The sequence below is a fragment of the Phacochoerus africanus genome, chromosome 6 (assembly GCF_016906955.1).
Source record: "Phacochoerus africanus isolate WHEZ1 chromosome 6, ROS_Pafr_v1, whole genome shotgun sequence".
NCBI lineage: Eukaryota > Metazoa > Chordata > Mammalia > Artiodactyla > Suidae > Phacochoerus > Phacochoerus africanus.
The window spans coordinates 99,567,420-99,585,145 of NC_062549.1; the positions used below are offsets into that span (position 1 = coordinate 99,567,420).

General features: G+C 46.3%; 6 non-coding genes across 6 annotated transcripts; 4 read left to right on the plus strand and 2 right to left on the minus strand.

Annotated features, from left to right (window-relative positions):
• Nucleotides 1-137: 137 nt before the first annotated feature.
• TRNAE-UUC (transfer RNA glutamic acid (anticodon UUC)) lies at nucleotides 138-209 on the minus strand. Its single transcript has one exon. It is a non-coding gene; the product is annotated as a tRNA-Glu (tRNA).
• A 1,071-nt stretch (nucleotides 210-1,280) lies between these two features.
• TRNAV-AAC (transfer RNA valine (anticodon AAC)) lies at nucleotides 1,281-1,353 on the plus strand. Its single transcript has one exon. It is a non-coding gene; the product is annotated as a tRNA-Val (tRNA).
• Nucleotides 1,354-1,981: 628 nt separating this feature from the next.
• TRNAV-AAC (transfer RNA valine (anticodon AAC)) lies at nucleotides 1,982-2,054 on the plus strand. The gene has a single exon. It is a non-coding gene; the product is annotated as a tRNA-Val (tRNA).
• Nucleotides 2,055-7,778: 5,724 nt separating this feature from the next.
• On the minus strand, nucleotides 7,779-7,852 carry TRNAN-GUU (transfer RNA asparagine (anticodon GUU)). Its single transcript has one exon. It is a non-coding gene; the product is annotated as a tRNA-Asn (tRNA).
• Nucleotides 7,853-8,558: 706 nt separating this feature from the next.
• Nucleotides 8,559-8,630, plus strand: TRNAH-GUG (transfer RNA histidin (anticodon GUG)). Its single transcript has one exon. It is a non-coding gene; the product is annotated as a tRNA-His (tRNA).
• Nucleotides 8,631-13,950: 5,320 nt separating this feature from the next.
• On the plus strand, nucleotides 13,951-14,021 carry TRNAG-CCC (transfer RNA glycine (anticodon CCC)). Its single transcript has one exon. It is a non-coding gene; the product is annotated as a tRNA-Gly (tRNA).
• The last annotated feature ends 3,705 nt before the right edge of the window (nucleotides 14,022-17,726 follow it).

Sequence of the window (17,726 nt, forward strand, 5' to 3'; positions counted from 1 at the left end):
ATGCTGGGGCAGAACCTCATCTGCTTAAGGATTCCATGCAAAGACTTCTGCATCTGGACCTTGGGGCACATCATCCTGAGATGAGTATCTGGACCTTGGGGCACAGCATGCTGCTCAAATGGTGCAAAAGCTGAAGATTCCCTGACCGGGAATCGAACCCGGGCCGCGGCGGTGAAAGCGCCGAATCCTAGCCACTAGACCACCAGGGAATTGTAATTGTAGTGTTCTGAAGCAGCAGAAGGAAGAGTGCAATGAGTATATGGCCTCTCTTGCCTTGAGGGCTGCGCAGCCCTTTAAGGGATCGTACCGAAAAAAATTATCCCTCCCTGATTTCTCCAAAGCGCCAGCGCTCTAAGGGACAGCGGACGCGCGGTGAGGCCAGTCAGATTGCCTGGTCCTGGCTGCACCTCACAGCTGCCCTTGCCCATGCGCCTTTGCAGGGCAGCCGCTTGTGGAGAGGGGGTCATCAGGCTGGGGCAGTAGAGGTGGGAGGGGAGATGCCTTGGGTGAGGCCTTGGGATCCTCAGCGTCGCAAGCACGGCGGCGGGTGCCAGAACGGGGACCGCTGGGCGGAAAAAGCTTTCAGACAAGACTACGCTCCAGCCAGATCTTCCCCTTAAGACCTGCTCTTCCTGCTCTTTCCCGCCTTCCCTACGCTCAGACCCAGCGTCGTCTCCCGACACGGCGTTTTCCTCAGACCCCACATCCAGTTAGGACTTCGTGTTTGCTTCTCGGTTAAAGGCGGGCTTTTGCCTACACAACGCCTCCTTTTCGCGACTCTGCATTTGGGCAAATGACTCTCCCGATCAAGGAGGGGGACTCAGTGTAACGCTCGGCTTCTGCACCCCGAACCTCGGCGGCAGGCGGGGGGCGGGGAGGGGGTGGCTGTGGCCGTTGCTCTTTTCCCAGGGCTCCGTCCTGCCTCCGCCTCTTAGAGGGGCGGCGTCCACACCACTGAGCGGCGGGGTCTCTTGGAGCACAGATGCACCCAGGCTTCCGGGAACTCACGAGTCAGCTGAGGCGACCCCTTTACTCTTGCGCTTAGCTTTAGATCTGGAGACCCTGTGTTAGATGCGGGACCCGGAAGCTAGACTTGGGGGGAACCCATGGTCTTCGCTTCGAGGGAGGCTAGGTACTCCAAGCCAGGGTACTCTTCTTGTCGGAGGGATCGTCTGTCCTCCCAGGTGCTTTTCCTTTCAAAAATGTTTGTCGTCAGTTGCGAAGGACGAAAGCTTTGTTCATGAATGTTCCAATCAGCCCCTCACCCGCCTTTGCGCGGGGTTTCCGTAGTGTAGTGGTTATCACATTCGCCTAACACGCGAAAGGTCCCTGGTTCGAAACCGGGCGGAAACACAGCATTCAGGACTTCTTTCTTCCCCCCCCCCCCCTTTTCTTTTCTTGGTTTGTGGGTTTTTGTTTTTGTTTTTGTTTTTCCTGAAATTTACAATCACCTCCAAAAACCAAAAAGTGGCCAGCGGGATGCAACATGTGTAGCTGCGTTTTTATTCCCCCCCCTCCAAAAAAAACACAGGGGAGTTCCCTTACTACCTGAAAGCCTACTCCTCACTAGGAACCAGGCCTCCTTTCTCCTCTCCCAGTCACATTGGAGACCAGGCCACACAGACAGTCCAAGGTGGCAAACTACAACCCCCACTTCGGTTACTTTTACACCCAGAAAACCCTTCACCTTCTCTTCAGGAACTTAAGTCTCCTCCACACGCTGACACGCATTATGTCTCTGACCCTGTGCTGGATGCGGGATCCGGAAGCTAAGCTGTCTAGACTGTAGGGGGCCCTACGGTCCTCGCTTTGGGGGAGGCAAGGAACCCTAAAGCCAAGGCCTCTCCGGAGCTGCCGACTCTTCGTCTGAGAAATCGTAGGTACTCTCCGGATCCTTTTCCTCTTAAAATATTTGGGTACTGGTTGAGATAGGACACAGAGTTTTCTCTCAGCTGTGCCGTTAGAGAGAAGTAGTTGTGATGTTTCCGTGGTGTAGTGGTTATCACGTTCGCCTAACACGCGAAAGGTCCTCGGCTCGAAACCGAGCGGAAACAATAAGCACCCACGGATAAGGTGCTGGGTTTTGGTTTTTCCTTTTGTGCCCTCAAGGATTGACAACCGGCCCTCCTTTCTCTGCCCTGAGCTGCATTAGAGATCAGGCCACGGACAGTTCAAGGGGACAAAAGACAGGGCTGGCTTCAGATATCTTTACATCCGGGAAATCCTTTCACCTTCTCTGGGCGCCTGAATATCCTCCACACGCTGACACGTCTGATGTCTCTGAAAACCAAGCAATTCATCCCTGTAAACCTCACTTGACTTGCCCTCTCCCCAGACACTTGCAGAACGATTTGATTTGCGTGACACAACAAAAGAGAAAGAATTCAGCAGAATTCAACTCTTCACCGGGTGCTGGAGCCAAAGACGAGTAGGTGAAGAATTTCAGGCTTCAAGAGTCGAGCTGGTCGCGACGAAAAGGAGCTGTTCCCTTGCTATTATTACCAGGAGACTCCCTGGAGTTGGGTTAGAGATCAGGAAGTAGATAGACTCAGCTCTTCTCTCACTGAGAACCAAGTCTGCTCCTGATTAATAAAGAAATCGAGGTTCAGAAAGAGGGCGTGACCTTGGCCCTGCTGCCCACAGCTCTAAAGCTGGAGTAGGATGAAACCCAGGCCAGTTACCTAGTGGTCTGGCCTCAGACACCACATCTTCACCCAGGCCAGGCCGGGGGAGGTGAAAGATGATGAGCAGCGGGGCAAGGGCTTGGAGATTTGCACAGCCTCACTCAGCCATGGGCCGCTGGGAATCTATCCTTTTCTGCTCTGCCTTTAGAAATCTAACCCTTACTGTCAAAGTTTTCACCTAGAGAGGACAAATTTGGTGAGAGTGGGGGCACTGCTGTGCTGTGCATAGATCTAGTGGCTAGGTTTCTGCCCTTTTACTTTGGTGACCTGGGTTGGATTCCCAGTCAGGGAAAGCTCTAATCGCATCACTGGAAATCCTCACTGGAGGCAGATGGTAGAAAGGTCCACAGAAGATGTTCTGTGCACAGTTCCTATTGTCAGGTGCCCTTCAGGTAAGGGAGGGGAGATGTGATGAATCTCTGGGGCTTCTACCTTCCACTTTTTCTTCCTTTATCTCAGAAACTTAGTCTCTTGTGAGACTCCAAACTGTCTCACATTTGTAGTATTTATCCACAAGAACCTGGGACTGGACTTCTAAAAACTCATTAAAAGAACAAAAACAGGAGTTCCCACTATGGCTCAGTGGTAACAAACCCAGCTAGTACCCATGAGGGTGCAGGTTCCATCCCTTAGTTCCCCCCACCCCCCCACCCCCAGCTCAGTGGGTTAAGGATTCCACCCTGTACTTACGTCGAAGCAGTTCGGATCCTGCTATGACCTGCAGTGTAGGCCAGCAGCTGGAGCTCCTTTTCTAGGACCCCCCACACCCACATCCACACCCACCTGGGAACAACAACAACAAAACAGGAGTTCTGGTTGTGGCTCAAAACCCGGCAACATCCCCCCTCAAGGATGTCCTCAGACTTTACCTGACTGCGTGGTTTTTCCCACCTTGTTTTCACACTTATCCTCATACATATGAACTGGGACAACACTTGGAGGAACTTGCAGACATCTCAACCCAAGATCACTGCTTGGGCCGCTGTTACTCCTTTCCTTTGGCTTCTCCCCCAAACCAGCTCCTGTGGCCTTGTCCTCCAAAGCCAAGGGAAAGCTTTGTCCTCACTAGGAGGCCCTTCTTGCCCCCTTCAGGAACCTGGAATCCATTCTCTTCAGTAACAAAGCTTCAGGCAGTGTTGTATTCAGCTCTCCCCAAGTGTATGCCAGGCGAGCTCTGTGCTCCTAGGAACACAGCTAGGCTGTAATCCCCCCAGCACCAGCTGTCCCACCATTTCCCTTGGTGGGAGGTGGGATCTGGGGTCAGCCTGAACACTGGATCCACCTACTTTGGGGAGAGAGGCTTCGGGAATGTACAGCTGCCCCATTGGTTTTTGCTTGTCTTTCCAAGCCCTTGAGGGTTTCGACCTGACAGAAATGGGAATGATCTTTCCTGTGGTGGGAGGATGAGGAGAGCAGATGGGAAATGCTTTAAACTGAGGAAGAAAGTACTCAAGAGCTTTCCGGAATTGTCTGCGTCAGCACTGTCATGAATGTGGCTGCCCTGTGATAACTGTATTTAGTCTTGACATGTCCTGGCCTTGATCTGGGTCCAGTCTAAGTCCAAGAAGACAAAGGCATCCTGGTTTGCAGTACATAGTCCATTACTCTTCTCTTGAAAGTGGGGTAGTTACTGAACTTCTAGTTCCAGAATCCCAGCAGAGAGCTTGAAATTTTTTCTTGGTGGCATGTAATTCCAGGGGAAAGAAAAAAAAAAAACAGTTAAGATCCAGATAAAATTAGTGGTCTTTGGTGGTAGATAAGAGAAAAAATACTTTTAAAGATTTTAAAGAATTCTAATAATGGGCATATAATGGCATGAGCAATATTTGTGTCATGTCATGCTTCAAAAGATGTCTCCATGTATACATCACATTACTTTAATATTTTCAGTCTAAAAGCTATTTTACGTTATCCTCTGACTAAGGCCATATCCTTGAAAGTGGATAAATGAGCATCTGTGGAGAGCAAGGTGGCTGGAGTCCATAGAACAAAGATCCAGTGTTGGGAGAAATGGAAGAGAGAGTCCAGGCATATGGAAAATGTCTCCTTCAAACAGTCAGCAGAGTTCTGATCAGGACATACTTGCAGAGAAACTGCATGAGTATAAGAAAAGAAAATTTGCAAAAGATCATGGAACTATGCCTGGTGCTTGCACAGGGCAGAAAATCTTACTCCCATCAGCCATACTGGACTGCTTATCACACATTGACCATTGGCAAGGGCCCTCAGGAAGTTTGTCTGAATAGTTGAAACACTCAGTCCTAGACTGACCTACCAAAAAAATCATAAAGGCAAGATCCAAAGACATTAAACTGATTACAAGTCACTTAACTGTTCCCCAGAATAAATTGCAAGACGATTCATAAGAATGCCAAAATAGCCAGTTTCCCAAACAGGAAAATTTGACAATGTCTGCCATCCAATCAAAGAATGGCAAGTATACAAAGAACCAGGAAAAATGTCACATAAGGAGGAGAATAATCCATCAATCAAAACTGAACCAGAGCTTATATAATTTAAAATTATGAGAGAGGACATTAAAAGTTATTATGTGTTACATATGTCCAAACAGTTAAGTAGAGACATAGAACATACACAAAAGGCCAGAATCAAATGTCAGAGATGAGGTAGTTCCCACTGTGGCCCATTGGAAACAAATCCATGAGGATGCCTATTTGATCCCTGACCTCAGTCAGTAGGTTGGAGATCTGGCATGCCATGAGCTCTGGTGTAAGTCACAGATGTGGCTTGGATCGCATATTGCTATGGCTGTGGCATAGGCCAGCAGCTGCAGCTCCAATTAGACCCTAAGCCTGGAAACTTCCATATGCCAGCCACAGGTGCAGCCTTAAAAAGCAAAAAAAAAAAAAAAAGCAAAAAAAAAGTCAGAGATGAAAAATATAACATCTGAGATAAGATTATGGAACATAAACCCACAATCAATTTTAAAAATACCCAAAATGAAACTCATAGTCAAAGAAAAACTTTAATGAGTATGATGAGTATGCATAAGTGAAGGGTAGGGCAACCTTAAAAGGCCTAATATAGTTAGAGACCCTAAAAACACTGGGGGGGGGAATTCTAGTGAAGAAAATATTTTTGAAGAAATAATGACAGGAAACATTCCAATCATAATTAAAATTATAAACCCACCAATGCAAGGAATCAAATGAACCCTAGCACAAGGGATATGAAGAAAAACACACCTACCACATTATAATTAAACTGCTGAAATCCATTGAAAAAGAAAGAATCTCAAAAGAAGCCAGAGGATTGGGAATGTATCCGGACAAAACTTTCCTTGAAAAAGACACATGAACCCGCATGTTCATTTCAGCACTATTCACAATAGTCAAGACTTGGAAACAACCTAAATGTCCATGATGGATGATTAGATTAAAAAGATGTGGTATATATAAACAATGGAATACTACTCAGCCATAAAAAAGAACAAAATAATGCCATTTGCAGAACATGGATGGAACTAGAGACTCTCATATTAAGTGAAGTAAGTCAGAAAGAGAACGACACCTACTGTATGATATCACTTATATCTGGAATCTGATATATAGCACAAATGAACCTTTCCACAGAAAAGAAACTCATGGACTTGGAGAACAGACTTGTTATTGCCAAGGGAGAGGGGGAGGGAGTGAGATGGACTAGTAATTTGGGTTACTAGATGCAAACTATTGCCTTTGGAATGGATAAGCAATGAAATCCTGCTGTATAGCACTGGGAACTATATCTAGTCACTTGTGATGGAGCATGATGGAGGAAAATATGAGAAAAAAGTATGTATACATGTATGTGTGACCAGGTAACCTTGCCGTACAGTAGAAAACTGACAGAACACTATGAACCAGCTATAATGGAAAAAATAAAAATAATAGTTAAAAAAAAAAGAAGCCAGAGGAAAAGACATGCTGCATACAGAAAACAAAAATTAAGATTATATCAGACTTCTCATCAGAAGCCAAGCATATAAGAAGATAGTGAAGCAACATCTTTAAAGGACTGAGGGGTGCAGGGGTGGGGGTGGGGTGAGGTGGTACTTAGAATGCTATGCCTCCTCCTCCTAAAAAAAAAGTCTTTGAAAAATAAAGGCAAAAAATAACATTTACACATATACAAAATGCTGAAAGACTTCCTCACCTGCAGACCCACGTTATGAGAAATGTTAAAGGAGTCTCTAGGAAGAAGGAAATTCACACCAGGTGGAAATCTGGAGGTACACAAATTGATGAAAGAAAACAAAAATGGCATCTGCAGGGAAAACACACACCCTTTTTTATTTTTTTGCTCCACAGCGTCAATGGAAATTTCCCAGGCCAGGAACTGAACCCAAACTACAGCAGTGATAATGCCAGGTCCTTCACCCACTGAGCCACCAAAAAACTCTGAAAATACCCAATATTTATTATAACTATTACCATTATTGCTTAAATGTCTTTTAAAAGCATGGGGCAGGTTGAAGAAAAGCAACAACGATGGATTGTGGGGTTTATAACATATGCGAAATAAAATGCGTGACAACAACAGCACAAAGGAGAAGGGGAGAAATGTGAAGAGCTATGACTGCACTTGAAGGCAGACAGTGGTAAGTTACTGACGTGAGCTCTGAAGGGCAAAGTGATTGCTGAAATAACAATAGAAAGAGGTATAGATAACAAGCTAACAAGCGTGAGAGAATAGGTACACATACAAAACCGGGTAAACACTGTGGTGGAGCAGTTGCTCTTCCAGAACTCCATCCCACAGGCTTGTGCCCAAGGATGATGCCTGCAGTGTTATTTGTCGTAGTAAATGCATGGAACCAAATCAGTTTCAAAAGTATATGGAAAAGGTTCAATAAATACTAGTACAAGGGAAGACACTTCACTGCAAAACAGAGCGCAGAGGATAAGGACGAGAGGACCCTGGTTCCAAGCTACCTGTTTGTTTTTCTCCAGAGGTCTGTGTGGTGTTCTTGGAGTAGGTCCGCTTGCTGTGCACTAAGATTCCAAGAAGAGGACGTAGCGGAAAGTGCAGAGCAGAAACGGAAAGTGCGGGGTAGAAACGACCGCAAGCCTCTTACTTGCTAAAACGGAGGCACGTCCCTGGGTGGGCTCGAACCACCAACCTTTCGGTTAACAGCCGAACGCGCTAACCGATTGCGCCACAGAGACGGCCGAGGTTGGGGTTCTCTCCGCCCTCTCAGATTTCATTCCCACAGAGAGCAACTACACCTCCGGGCTAGGCAGAGCCACCCACCTGCAGCAGGATGCAGCTCTACCGGCTCCAAAGCATTGGAAAACCGGAGCAACCCGTGGGGAACCGCGCGTGAAGCAGTGCGTCGAGCCCTAGGGAAGGCAGAAGGGCACCCGAGCCTCCCCGCCGCGCCTCGCCCCACAGCCTCCGCAAACGCCAGCGAGCTGGAGACGCCTCGGGCCGCGACCCTCCCGGCCTGAGCCGAGCGGAACCCACGAGAAGCTGAACGCCTGGTCTGGCTGGGGTTGGGCTCTGTGATGGCTCCCTCTTTGCCCCGCATTCCGCCGACCGTAAGCGAGGCGGGCGCTGCCCTCCCTCTGCTCCGCCGCGGGAGCGGGAAGGAAGGGTTTGGGATGATTGACCAAAAGAGGAAACAAAAAGGGGCGGGAATGAAGCAGAGGAGGCAAGGACAGAGCAAAGAAAATTTCCTGGAGCCTGTGCAGAGGCAAAGGCTGGATGCAGGGGAGACGAGAAATGCATCAGAATGGGGAGGGAAGACGTGAAGGAAAATCAGAAGTGCGTGCAGTTGTTAAGCGACAAAGCAGCTCAGGCATTAGACTGGATTTATGGCAAAGGCAGTACAACAACAACAACAAAGGCTGGGCGCTGTCCGTCTGGTGGCGCGCCGTGATCGTATAGTGGTTAGTACTCTGCGTTGTGGCCGCAGCAACCTCGGTTCGAATCCGAGTCACGGCACCTTTCCCCTTTTCTTACCGCGCCGACCGAGGAAAGTCTGGAGAACGGAGGTCAAACAAATAGTGCCTTAGGCTGTACCGCTTTGGACTTGCCCTACCAGTCTCCGCTTAAGAGAAAATATCTAAAGATACTATACTATAAAGATAGAAACGTTCAAGGTCTAAATGAGCATTGCGTATAGTGGCTTTCACGAAGGAAATGGTCCAGTCACATGAGGACTGTCTAATTGGGTTTGGGGTTGGTGGTGGAAATATTTAAAATACCACTCATGCTTTTCTACACAATGCAAAACAAACTTTAAAGAGTTACAACATATCGCAAACCCGGCATGGTCCAAGCTGTATTTTCTAATATCCAACTGCAAATTTTTATCCAAAAAGAAAATTATTAAGATGTATTCACAGAACGAAATGCACAAATCATTAATGAGCAGCTATGTGAATACTGAAATGTGTGATCATGACCCAGATCACGGAATAGAATTTTTTTTTTTTTTAATCATCCAAGCAGACCCCAGGATACACTTTCCAGGTAATGCCTATCCATCGCCTGCTGCTTATAAACCATCCTGACGTGTACCCCCTCAGATTAGGTTTGCCCTTTCTTCAAGTTCTTGCATGTCACTGAATATGCAATTTTCTGTCTCTCTATCATCAAACAACAGTATGTTTTGATATATATGTATGCATTTGTGTTTCTCACACCTTAATCTTGGTGTTAACGATAAGCATCACACAAACGTAAAACTATGTCACATATGAGGAACACTGGGGTCGTTTCAAACTACAGCGTAGGGAAAGGTTCATATGAATACCTTTCTACTATGATTGGCGGATGTGAGAATAAATGTTCATTAAAGGTAAGGGAGCTGTGGGCACCCACACCCACACCCACACCCACACATACACACAATAGGCAGGGAAAGCAAGTCCAGTGGCCTTCTATCCTAGAGGTTTTAGTATGGGGGAGTGGAAGGGAGCCCTGAGGCAAGTCCTAGAAAAGTGGAACTTTTACTGTCACCGAAGAGCACTACAACGGTGATTAGAAACTAGAATATGGCTGCCAGTCACAGGTGTGTCTAAAACACTCGCGGCTCCATGATTTCCTGTGCCAGCGGCAACAGTTGCAGAAAATTGCCTCTTCTCACTTCTGCGACTTCTCTTGAGTCCATGTAATAGCGGGACATAATGTCTGTGTAGATGCCAAGCTGCAAGGGAATCTCAGACTAATCATTTTGCTGCCTATCTTGCTAAACTTATTTTCTTTCTTTCTTTTTTAGGGGGGTGGAGGTGGGCACTCAATTTATTTCCACATTTGTCAGGTGAGTGTATGTGAGTGTGCCTGCGTGTGTGTGTGTGTGTGTGTGTGTGTGTGACAGCGAGAGAAAGAGACTTTCCTTATTTGCTTCTCTCTCTCTCTTTCACTGTTTAACGACCCTAGACTCTGAGCTATGCTAGGCACTGTGCTATCTCTTGAGAACGTGTTATTTACACACGCAGCCTTGGTTTCCCAGGAAACACGAATCGTTTTCACCTGAAAATATGCCTTTGGAAGACAGTGTCAAATAAAACGTACTTTTGTTAGAACACAATTAAAAAAAAATAAAAGTGGACCCATCACACCTTCAATTCAGACAGGACAGTCTTTCCAGAGGAAGACACCTCTGAACTGAGACTCGAAGGATGAGAATGAATCCGAAAAACGAAGAGGGAGTTTCGGGAGGCCGCCCGCCTCACCCCAGCCCTGTAGAGAGAAGCAAGTACCTGAAAGTGAGGGAGTTCCTGACACATGAGGTACTTCGCTGTTGCTGATCTTGAGAACTGGCCAGAGATATTCTGCTGATGAGGAAGGGGGAAGGGGGAAACAGATTACATGTCATAGGTGTAAGAGGACACTTTAGGGAAGGACTTTGGGGACCCTAGGTGGTTTTAGGCAACAGGAGCCTCCAGGTCCAGGCATGTCCTGCAGAGGGGTCACCCAGGATGCAGATGGGTGTGGACTAGACTGGCCGTGGGGAGACTGGCTTTCTATCTGGTTGCATTATTGGCGGAAAGTGTTGACGGATGGAACCGGACAAAACTGCCATTCGAAAAGATAATGCACCCCGATGTTCATAGCAGCACTATTCGCAATAGCCAAGACGTGGAAACAAACGAAACGTCCATCGACAGATGAATGGATTAAGATGTGGTACGTACATGCGATGGAATGCTACTCAGCCATAAAAAGAACGAAATAAGGTCCTTCGCAGCAGCACGGATGGACCTAGAGATTATTATACCAAGTGCAGTAAGTCAGAAAGAGAAAGACGAATACCATGCGGTATCACTTCTATGCGGAATCTAAAATATGGCGCCGATGGACCTCTCTACAAGACAGAACCAGACTCACAGACATAGGGAAGAGTCCTGTGGTTGCCGAGGGGGAGGGGTGGAGGATGGGCTGGACTGGGGGGTTGGGCTTAGCACATGCAAACTATTCCATTTAGAATGGATAGACAACTAGGTCCTACTGTATAGCACAGGGAACCATAGCCAATCTCTTGAGCTAGACCATGATGGGAGATAATATCAAGAAAGTATACTCAGGAGTTCCCGTTGTGGCACAGTGGTTAACGAATCCGACTAGGAACCATGAGGTTGCGGGCTCGATCCCTGGCCCCGCTCGGCGGGTTAAGGATCACGGCATTGCCGTGAGCTGTGGTGTAGGTCGCAGGTGTGGCTCGGATCCGGAGGAGCTGTGGCGTAGGCCGGGCGGCTATAGCTCCAATCGGACCCCTAGCCTGGGAACCTCCATATACCGTGGGAGTGGCCCTAGAAAAGGCAGAAAGACCAAAAAGAAAAAAAAAGAAAAAACACCCAACTATAATAGAAAAGATAAGAAAGATTTTTTAAAAATTCATATCATATATGTACAATGGAATCACCTTTGCTGTATAGCAGAACTTAGCACAACATTATAAATAAACTATAGCTTAATCACAATTAAAACAAAGAGTTGATGAATGGAAGCATGCAGGCGCATATTTAATCTTTTAGTGGCAGGAAGCCAGGGTGCATCGGATAAACTTAAGCACTATCTGTGGGTTATACTGGACATAATACATTTCCAGGCAGGGAGGATGAAAGAGTATATCCAAAGAGGGTAGCAAGGTCTGGTTTGGGCCACAGGGTGGTTGGCGGTGAGGGTAAACACCCTAGGTAAGGGTAGAAACAGTTTTGGGTGTTGTCTTGGATTGATGGAACAGACTGATGGAAACGCTTGAGAGACAGGGCACACTACTCTTTGGGAGACCCTGCGCCTGGATCTGGTCATCCATCACGTGTTGAGGAGGAGGGTGGTGTGTGCTGCTGACAGGGACTCTCTGGTGACTCTTAGCATTTATGACTCTGAGGCGCATATGAGGCCTTGACTTGCGCATTAGGAGTTGTGAGTTGAAAGTGCAGATCTGTAGTTTAGAAAGAGGTGTGGGAATCAATGTAGATCTGGTCGCTGGACATGGTAACTGAAAGCATGCTGGCCAGAGCTACTGCGTGTCTTGGGCTTTGGGCAGAGGCCAGACAGACCCAAAGGTCTTCCAGGTCAAGGTGATGGCCGTGCTCCTTGTTGAGACCGAGTTTGTGAGCTCAGAAACAGCTTCTACCTAGCTCGGCTTCTCAGCAAGGGAAGCATGACTGCACTTCTGCAGCTCTTATCTTTCAAAAAGTCATATGGATTCCTAAGTCCCAAGGTGTGGGGGAGCCCCTCAGGTTCCCTCTTCAGTGCAGTTTCCTCAGAGAAGATTTGGAAGAGAAGTCTATGTTTCCATTTCATCGGAGGTCCAGTATGTTAACATTTCACCCATGAATACTTTTCAGAAAATTAGCCTGCTCCTTATATAACCAATACACCAAAGCCCGCACCTCCTATGCATCTCAGAGTCACAAATGCTAAAACTCAGCACCGTACAAAGTCCAATTCTGGAAATTAGATTCTCCCATATCATCAAACATTGATTGCAAACTTAATATTATTTAATCTTTTAGTAATTATTACATGTCACATATCCATCCAAATGCTTTGAACACCTTAAAAAGCAGACACAGAGCGGTCTGTTGTCATAGTGGTCACAAGACCAACTCATTCTTCTTGTACGAAAAGCAGTTAGAAAGAGCTAACTCCCTTGACCAAGGTGTGTTTCTTTACCATCTCTATTTTGATTCTGGCCCTCTTCTTCTAATTCTAGTGTGATTCTGCTTCTACTGCTTATTTCTCCCTCGGATCAGAATTTTAGACCCAGCAATTCCACTCCTGGGTACATATCCAAAACAACCAACCAACCAACCAACCAAAAAGCCACTAATTCAAAAAATACGTGCAATCCAGTGTTCATCGCAACATTATTTACAGTTGCCAAGGTGTGGAAGCCACCTAAGCAGTCATCACACACACACACACACACACACACACACACACACTCAGGCAGAGGAATACTACTCAGCCATGGAAAAAGAACAAGATGTTGCCATTTGCATCTAGCTCATGGATCCACTCCGAGGGCAATTGTGCGGAGTGAAGTTAGTCAGCAGCGAAAGACAAATACTGTAGGATATCACTTACATGTGGAACCTAAAAAATACCACAAACGAGTGAATATAACCAAAAAAGAAGCAGACTGCACAGATATGGAGAACAAACTAGTGGTTACCAGTGAGGGGGAGGGGCAACATAGAGCTGGGGGAGTAGCAGGTACAAACGATTGGGTGCAAGAGGCTTCAGGGTGTTTTGCACAACGCAGGGAATGGAGCCAAGATTTTGTAATAAGTGTAAGGAGAAAATAACCTTTACAAGTGTATATTTTAAAATCTTAAAGTTAAAAGCTTTAAAGAAAAAAAAAAAAAAAGAATTTTGCTTACCTAACCGGGTGAGTGGGATTATTTTCTCGGGCTCCCTAAGGTAAGAGGTTGAGGTGACAGTTGAAGGTTTAGGTCTAGGGTCGGAGACAAGCGATCTGGATAAATGTCTGATGTTTTTTCTGCGGGGGTGGGGGGGAGGTTGTTTTACGGTTGGAAAGAGCCTGATTTTATCAGAGTTGTGGTGTGAGCAGACAAAACTGGTACTTTGATATTTTCAGTTGAATGTCCCCGCTTCGTGCTGTTGCCAGATTGCCAGTCTCCTTGGCAAGCCTTTCCTTGGAGTGCCTGGCCGTGTGTCAGACTCTGTCTTCAAAAGACAGCACTGTAAGCCTATTTTGGAACTTGTAGTTTCGCGGCCGCGGTGCTCTAGGTCAGGGTTCCGGAGATTCTTCCCTGAGATGCGTCAGAGAGCGCAGGCAGGCGGAGCATTGGTGGTTCAATGGTAGAATTCTCGCCTCCCACGCGGGAGACCCGGGTTCGATTCCCGGCCAATGCATGGCCGACGCCGGCGTCTTTTTTCCCCTCCTCGACTTACCACGCCTCCTTGTTTTGTCTGGTGCACAGTCAACTCCGAATAGTCTGTGGTTCTGGCCACCAGGAGTAGGAAAATGAGAACTAAAATCCTCAGGGCACCTCAGAGCAGAAGACACAAGGGATCAACCCGAACTGGGGCTTTGCAAGAGCCCTGCGGCGGTGGCCTGTTTGGCGGGGGCAGGGGCGAGGGCGAGGGCGCGGTATATGGAGTAGCATTTGCATGCAGCGCGGCAACCCGTCTCGCCCGCCAGTTCGTACCTTTTAACCTGCGAGGGTTTCTGGTGGGCCTGGCTCTGAGGCCGCGGTCTCTTTGAGTAACACTGTTTGTTCGGGTTTCTGGAGCCATCAGGTCAGATTCGCGCTCTGCCTCTCGGGCTAACGGTTGGGCCACGTCTCACCCGGGAGCGAACGTCAGGAGAGGAAGGTCCCCGGAAAGAGAGCGGCTGCGGGACCCACAGACACCCGAGTGTGGAAGGAGGTGGGCCCAAGGAAGAGGAAGGTGTGCGGGGAAGAACCCGCGTGGACAGGAAGGGAGCTTGGAAGAGGGGGCCTGGCGCAGAGGTGGCGAGAGCCGTCTGGAGTCTGCACGGGACACAGGGTCGAAGTGGTAACGTTGCCAGCCCCCAGGGCCTCTGCGTGTTTCATGGACCCATCGGTGTTCCGGGGAGGATCCCGCGGCCTGGTAATGCGTGTCCACAGGTGTTATCCTGAAAATTATGTTTTTTCAAGTGGAAAACGAGCTACGGAAGCTGGGAGCCCTTTATCCGTTTTTGTTTTACACCGCTTGAAGGCTCCGAGCGCGACTAACTTTCACCCCCAAATCTGTGGCGGATTCCCCTGTTTAACGGCAGTACAAAAATCAAGGATCCATGACATTTTGGAAGTTCCCCCTCGCCTTCTGTTTTATTTATTTTCAAGAGTTTCCATATTCTGAGATCATCTTTCTACATTTGGAATCTAAAACGATGGCAATTCCTCAATTCCTCCTGTGCTTTAACGGGTAGTAACTTTTTGCCTCATCCCCTGCTCCCATTTTCTTTTTCTTCTTCCTCTTTCTTCCTCCTCTCCTCCTCCTCCTCCTGCGCCTTCTCTTCAACCTCCTCCTCCCCTCTCTCGCCTCCTCCTCTTCTTCACCACATCATCTTCTTCACCAATCTGTAGCGCTATCTCACCGGGGGTTCCCTTTTAATATTCTTTATTGAGAAAGAATTTGAGCACCAATCCATGTGTGTTAGCTACTTGGATTTTTCTCTTACATGGTGTCTCGCCCGCCCCGCCTGCCCCGCCCCAACCCTTGGTGATTTTCCTATAGGTCTGTCGGTGTCTCCTTGTCTTGTCATAATAATGCATTAAATATCCTCAGTATCAGTTATTGTGCTGAGTGCAAGTACAGTCGCTCAGGTTGTGGCTTGTCTTTTTCACTCACTATTCTGTAGTTCGATGAACAGAGATGCATAACGCGGTCAAACGGCACAGTCTCTTCATTAAGAATTGGTCTTTTTATCTTACTTTTAAAATCCTTGGGATCATGGAAATGCCCTGCTACACGGTACCAGTTAAAATCATTTTAAGTTTCATTTCACGTTTAGGTACTTAATCCACACTGAAATGATTTTGGTGACAGCGGAGGTAGGGGTCAGATTTCCTTCCCCTGTCCTCTCCTCAGTGCATGTGATTGAACTGTACCACTGTTGAATATTTATAATGCTTTTAATACTTTCGTTTCTTGAAACCTCAACTTAGTCCAGTTTCTTTGATTTAAACATTTTTTTTGGTATACCAGATAAACTCAGTTCTCCTCATAATTCTCATAATTCATCTTTCATATATGGGACTAACTGTAGCGTTTATTTTTCATCTCCACTTCTTATACTTTTCCTTTCTTTCTCTTGCCTTTCCTCACTGGGTAAGTTCTCCATCACAGTGGTGAAAAGATGTGGTCAGAGCAAAACCTGTTTTCCTGATTCCTGATAGTTCCTCATTTTTAAGGGTCAAAGAGGGAAAAGCCAGTATTTTATCATCAACTCTAATGTTTGCCGAATGTCTTCTTTGGTGTGTGTTTATCTTATCTTTCTTTGGTTTGGAAAATACCCGTTAGCAGATTGGGGCCCTGCTCTTCCATCCTATTTTGCGAATAATTTTTTAAAACGGTAAATCAATGGAGAAGTTTTTTCAAACACTTCTTATGTGCTGAAGTGTTTATGATTTTCCATCTTTACATTGTTACTGTGGTGAATTAGATTAATATATTTTCTAATGGCAATCGACTAACCTCCAGTAGAAGATGAAATTTGTCATGATTATAATTGCTTCATTCAGTATTTAAAAAAAAAAATCACCGCTGTATTCAGTAATAAGACAGGTCTACGGTTTCCATCCTTTTTACACTGTCTTTTTAGAGATTTGGTTTCAATCTCAACTCATAAAAATAAGGTGGAGACCATGTACCATCTTTTACTTCTTTTGGAATTTGTTAGCTTAGGAGTCACGTCCTCTAATGAATTTTTTCGGTCCTGGAGCTTTCTTTGTGGAAAGATTTTTAAGTTTTGATTTTAAAAAATGTAACGCTTGTAGGACTAATTCATTCTCCCCCAAAACCGTTATTGGAAAATACTCCGTTCCTCTAAATGTTTAAATGTGTTAACATGTATGCGTTTATGATATTCGGTTATTGCTCCCTTAGGTCTACGAGTTCAGTAGTGATGACTCTCTTCTTCTCTTTTTAACAGTTTTAGGAGTCTTTTCAAAGAGCCAATCGTTTACTTTTTCTCTTCGGTATATTTATTTCTTTAAAAAATTGTTTTTAAATTTACAGTACGTTCGATTTATGATGTCGTGCCGATTTCTGCTGAACAGTGTATATTTATTTCTAATTTCCAAATCCCTGCTTTTCTGTATAGTTTCTGCTCCTATCTGCTTTTGCTGCTGTTGTTATTCCTTCTGTAACTGTATGAGATGAAGATTTAGCTCTTCAGCAGTCGGCCCTAACTTTCATGATCTACACTTAAAGCTGTGTGCTGTCCTCTGAAGACTGGTTTGGCTGCACCTTCTGCACATACATGGCATTTCCAGTTTTGTTTGATTCAGACTATTTTCCAATTTTCCTTTTCACGTCTGCTTTGACACAATGATTGGGAGAGGTGTTTCTAAAATTTCAAACACATGAGATGTTGTCCTTCTATTTTTATGCTAGTTGATTCTCTTTAAATGTTATGTGTGGCTACCTCTGTGACCCTAGGATGAATATAACTTCCTCTGAATACATTCTCCCCTGCTGGGCTCTTTGGATTTATTACCAGTTGGGGAACACCCACCAAGTTGAGGTCTTGCATTTTTCCCAGACTACCCAAGCCAGGCGTGCTTAAGCTTAAATCCACCAGAGGTCAAGTCTGTGGCCACGATTTCTCACGAACGTTTTACGCTTTCTTTTCCCTTATACTGCTTGTGGCCCCAAGGCTGCCTTGTTCAAAATCCCAGGCATTTGAAGGGGTGGGACTAGATCAGATCACCCTTACCCCGAGAGCCTACAGCTCTGCGGTCCCAACTTGAAGTAGTGAGGACCTCCTATAAGACTTCACAAGGTAGCCTAGGACTGAAACTTGACTTCCGTATTTCTTGTACTCAAGGCCCCTGGCGACAGAATAGGAAATAAGGGTGTTCCACGAGG